The 5,615-nt window shown below is 32.4% G+C and overlaps 1 long non-coding RNA gene across 1 annotated transcript; it reads left to right on the top strand.

The window, feature by feature from the left end:
- The first annotated feature begins 530 nt into the window (after positions 1-530).
- Positions 531-4,720, top strand: LOC127709314 (uncharacterized). The gene is made up of 3 exons (XR_007985585.1): positions 531-583; positions 3,688-3,751; positions 4,411-4,720. It is a non-coding gene; the product is annotated as an uncharacterized LOC127709314 (long non-coding RNA).
- Positions 4,721-5,615: the final 895 nt, after the last annotated feature.

Here is a 5,615-nt window from a genome sequence, read left to right as displayed (position 1 = left end):
CCAGCCAGGATAGCAGCTCTTAGGAAGATGGTCAATTAAATCTTCAACCAAGTCTGACTCTTTACCATGAAAATAGAAAAGGCAAGTTTATTTTAGCCAGATCTTTTAAGATAACAGACCCTTCTGAAATATTGCATTTATAACACCATTGATGAATTAATTTACCAGTTTCGTATTTAAAGATACAAGATACATGAACAAGATTTTCTATTAAAATATCAATAGTTAATCCTAAAAATAGTAAAACTTCAAGAAAAGACCAGTACAATTTAAAACAAGATTTTGCATTCAATGGGAGATAACTTTGTAAAATATTCAGATATTTTTTGTGCAGTTAAATTTAAATCTGACGTTTTTTTACTTTTATATCTTTTATATTGATTAAAAAAAAACTGATTTTATACAATTGTCTACCTGCAATAAGAAATCAGAACAATATTTAGTCAATTTTAGGTTATCGGTAACACATAAATTGATTTACAAAATGTATAATGTGTTGATTATAATTTCATTTCAGGTTCTTTCTGAGATGTTTTCATGGTGTGGGAATAAGACTTGGTGGTATTATACAGCTAATACAAAGGTATGCAGGGTTCGACATTAACTTTTATACCAACTTGTCCAGTTGGGCAAGTGCCCTATTACTTTTACTTGTCCGAAAGTGAAATCTACATGCCCAAACTTTTACATGCTATTTTTGTGGTTGTAATGTAGTACATGCAGATAAAATATAGTTATCATGTATATGGGGTGTAAATTGATTATGGAGTATGAAAATATACTATGAGGCATATATGAGCCGAGGAGGGAGGGAAAAGATCGATGAATATACGGGAATTGGATCATTTACATAGAGATACTTATTTCATAATAATTTATCTAAGAAATGCCATTTCAAATAACCCTTCTTGATAAACTGACAACTGACAAATTTGTTAAAGTTTAATTTCATTTTCTCTTTCAAGCTTTTACGTTTTTCCATCTTAGGGAAATACACATCCGATGTCAAATTATAAAGTTAAAACAACGAAAATAGACCTCCGCTTTCCATTGGTCGGTGGGAATAACACGTGCGTCGGAAACGCCCGAGTGGTGTCCCGATGGATAACGATAATGACGAAGCAACACCGCGGCAGCCTGATTGGCCAATATTTTTAAACGTGATCTATTTTTGGAAAAATGGGGAATTCAGTGCGAACAATTGACGAAATATACGCATTGAAGGGGGGTTAAGACCACTTTACTCGACAGTGCGGTGTTATCACTGAGTAATCTATGGACAAAACAACAGACACTATTGATTTTGTGAAATTTTAATCATATAACACTTTTTTTTTCACTTGCCCAATCGGACAACCAAGATGATGTTTTTACTTGTCCGAATACGGCATTAGCTTGCCCCGGGCAATCGGACAACCGTAAGTGTCGGACCCTGGTATGTACCAGTATGTTAGTCCTGTTTTGGAAAACTCAAATGTATTATGAATATTTTATTGAAAAACAAGATTTGAACGCTTAAAAGATTTTTTACAGGAATCTACTCTTATTATTATATCAGTAACTAAATAAGAGTAAAGTTTAGGATCTGAATTGTTTACATAAAAATGTGTTGGCTTGTTGGATTGCTGTCTCATCCAAATGTTCTTGACATATATAACACATTTTAAGACTATTTCTATGTAATGATTTGCCACTGGACCTTAAGCAACCAACAACCAATCATTCAATCTATTCAATATACATACATAATACCAACAAAGAACCTTTAAAACAGTTTTTATACGCCCGTTTACGAGACGTATTATGGTATACCTCTGTCTGTCCGTCTGTCCGTCCATCGTCAACATGTCGGACATTAACTCAAAAACGCTTTAACCAATTTTCATATAACTTTGGTGAATTGTTTATATCTATTGACGTGAGCTCCCTTTCGTTTTTGTCGAGCCTGCGACTTTTGTTGCAGAAAGCTCTACATAGGGATAGTGATCCGGCGGCGGCGGCGTTAGCTAACTTCTTAAAAGCTTTATATTTTAGAAGGTGGAAGGTCTGGATGCTTCATACTTTGTATATGGATGCCTCATTTTACGAAGTTTCCGTCAGTCACATGTCCAATGTCCTTGACCTCATTTTCATGGTTTAGTGACTACTTGAAAAAAAAGTTAAGATTTTTTGTAATGTTAGATTCTCTCTTATTATTAGTGAGAGGATAACTATATTTGGTATGTGCGTACCTTGCAAGGTCCTCATGCCCGTCAGACAGTTTTCACTTGACCTCGACCTCATTTTATGGATCAGTGAACAAGGTTAAGTTTTGGTGATCAAGTCCATATCTCAGATACTATAAGCAATAGGTCTAGTATATTCGGTGTATGGAAGGACTGTAAGGTGTACATGTCCAACTGGCAGGTGTCATCTGTCCTTGACCTCATTTTCATAGTTCAGTGGTTATAGTTAAGTTTTTGTGTTTTGGTCTGTTTTTCTTATACTGTATGCCATAGGTCTACTATATTTGGTGTATGGAATGATTGTAAGGTGTACATGTCTATTGGGCAGGTGTCATCTGACCTTGACCTCATTTTCATGGTTCAGTGGTCAAAGTTAAATTTTTGAGTTTTGGTCTTTTTATCTTATACTGTATGCAATAGTTCAACTATATTTGGTATGTGCGTACCTTGCAAGATTCTCATGCCCGTCAGACAGTTTTCACTTGACCTCGACCTCATTTCATGGATCAATGAACAAGGTTAAGTTTTGGTGGTCAAGTCCATATCTCAGATACTATAAGCAATAGGTCTAGTATATTCGGTGTATGGAAGGACTGTAAGGTGTACATGTCCAACTGGCAGGTGTCATCTGTCCTTGACCTCATTTTCATAGTTCAGTGGTTATAGTTAAGTTTTTGTGTTTTGGTCTGTTTTTCTTATACTGTATGCCATAGGTCTACTATATTTGGTGTATGGAATGATTGTAAGGTGTACATGTCTAGCGGGCAGGTGTCATCTGACCTTGACCTCATTTTCATGGTTCAGTGGTCAAAGTTAAGTTTTTTGAGTTTTGGTCTTTTTTTCTAATACTGTATGCAATAGTTCAACTATATTTGGTGTATGGAAATATTTTATGATCTATTTGGCAGTCACACAGGTTTTATTTGACCTTGACCTCATTTTCAAGGTTCATTGCTCAGAGTTAAGTTTTTGTGTTTTGGTCTATTTTTCTAATACTATAAGCAATAGGTCAACTATATTTGTTGTATGGAAGAATTGTTAGCTGTATATGCCTGCCTAGCATGGTTCATCTGACCTTGACCTCATTTTCATGGTTCATTGGTCAATGTTTAGTTTACTTGGTTAATGTTAAGTTTATGTGACAGTTGTAATAAAGCTTTATATTTAGGACTATCAACATAATATCAATGATTAGTAAAGAAGGCGAGACATTTCGACGTGTGCACTCTTGTTTATAAATTTTAGATTTTACGTTTCCGAGTTATGGGGTTTTATTCATTAAAAAAAGGGGGGTTTTCCAGTTTTCGGACAATAACTCAAGAATGCTTTCACCAACTTGCAAGAAATTGTGGTGAATTGTTTATATCTATTGACATGAGCTCCCTTTTGATTTTAATAAATTTTAGATTTTACGTTTCCGAGTTACAGGGTTTTATTAATGAATTATCATTTTATATTTCAGGTTAGCATCACAGCTTGTCTGTAAGGATTGAAGCTGGGAGTGGGCATTGGAGCTGACTTTTATGGTAAGAATCAATACATAGATTTATGAACTTTTCATCCAAGAGCATTTTAAAGCCCAAGATTTTTGTTAGGCACAGATGTAAATCTGACAAATTTTAAAATGTCTTCTTTACTTATAGTTGAATAAACAATTTAGGAGATATAAAGATATATAAGGGAAGTCAAAAAGTATAATGTATAATGCGAAATCTTGGGATTTCAGTTTTTTTGTTATCTATAGTTGTCCCCATATATGAAAGTATGAAAGAGTGGTATGTATGCCAATGAGACAGCTATCAACCAGAGACCAAATGATGTGGATGTAACTAAATGTCACCCTATGCCTTCAACATGAGCAAAACCTATATTGTATAGTTAGCTATAAAGGTTCAACATGACTAAATGTTAAAAAATTCAATCAAGTATGCGGGCCAGTTAATAGCCTGATATACTATAAAACAATGTTAAAAAGATATTTGTCAAGACATCAGCCAATGACTTGTTTTTCTTCCTTTTATTGTTAAGAAATACTGGTACTTTAAAATTTATGTCAACAAATCACTTTATACCAAAGAAAAAGAAATGTTCTATACATTATAATTGTAATGCTCAGTTAATTATAATTGTTTTGCATTAAATATTATTTCATTATGTTCATGAGTAATGTATATTTCTTTTTCAGATAACTGTGGCTGCATAAAATGGTTGTGTGATATAACTGCAACAGTAAAGAATGTAATTCAGACTATTTTTGTGTATGCTTGAGAAAATGTGTGTAATTTTTTTACAAAAAAAATTTAAAAAAATATGTAAAGATTCTCCATTTTCAACAAGATTGGAAGTTGTAGGTTAACTTGTATTTGACATTACAAAAATTCTTTCTATTTTCTGTTTATAATCATGTCTAGTCAAAACACTTCCAGCAGTTTAAGAATGGAGAATCTTAAAAAAAAAAAAAAAAAAAAAAAAAAAAAGAAAGAAAAAAAAAAAATGTTCAATTATTGAAATGTATTTTTTTTTGCAAATTAATTGTAATGTATTTTTTTTTGGCAAATTGTAATGTATATATTTTTGCCATCTTTTTGTTATTTTAGGATTTCAGATACTTTCAAATTTTACAAGTTACTTTATACATGTAGTTAATGCAATTAAATCTGCTGATGTGAATATTCCCACTAAATTTCTTAGCAAAAATTTTACTTATTTTTGTTTTTTTTAGCAATGTTTCAAAATACCTTACCATAGCAAATGCCTCTCTAGTGTAAACTAAAAAGATGAATAATGGTCTGCAGTAAATATATCCCCTTACAACCTTTTCTTTCATGTTAATTTTAATATCTTTAAGATATGTGACAAGTGTGCTCTAATGCAGAGGAATTTACGAAGTTAAGAAGTTAGAAATATATTTTTTGCACTTTTTTTGTCATTTTTAGCTGATTTTGGTTTGTAACCAAGGTGATATTTTTTAAAGAATAATTTTACAAAAGGCATAGTTGAAGAACATCTTGATGAAATTGGATTGGTTGATTTTGGGTGTTAAACACCACTTTAACATGATTTACTATAATTTTGGCTGTAAATTTTTATTTGTGGAGACAGCCACTCTGCCTGGTGAAAACATCACTTTCATCAGGGAAACGGGCAAACCCTAGTCAAATTAAGAATGAAGTTACACATTTCATGTGAGGGTTCTCAGTGTTGACAGGCTAGTGATACAGTAGTTGAAGTACTTATAGGACCACTCTGCCACCATAAGTTGATCAGTACGAAATATTTTATTGAAATGTGTTAGATTTTTGTTATCAATCTATTTTTTGATTTTAATTGTACTATTTTATTTATTTTGTTTAATATAACAAGGATGTGGAGTCCGAACAGGGTGAAATT

This window comes from Mytilus californianus, unplaced genomic scaffold (genome assembly GCF_021869535.1).
Source record: "Mytilus californianus isolate M0D057914Y unplaced genomic scaffold, xbMytCali1.0.p SCAF_7, whole genome shotgun sequence".
In the NCBI taxonomy this organism is placed as follows: domain Eukaryota; kingdom Metazoa; phylum Mollusca; class Bivalvia; order Mytilida; family Mytilidae; genus Mytilus; species Mytilus californianus.
The sequence above is the reverse complement of the archived record's forward strand: the minus strand, read 5'-3'. Positions and strand labels throughout refer to the sequence as shown.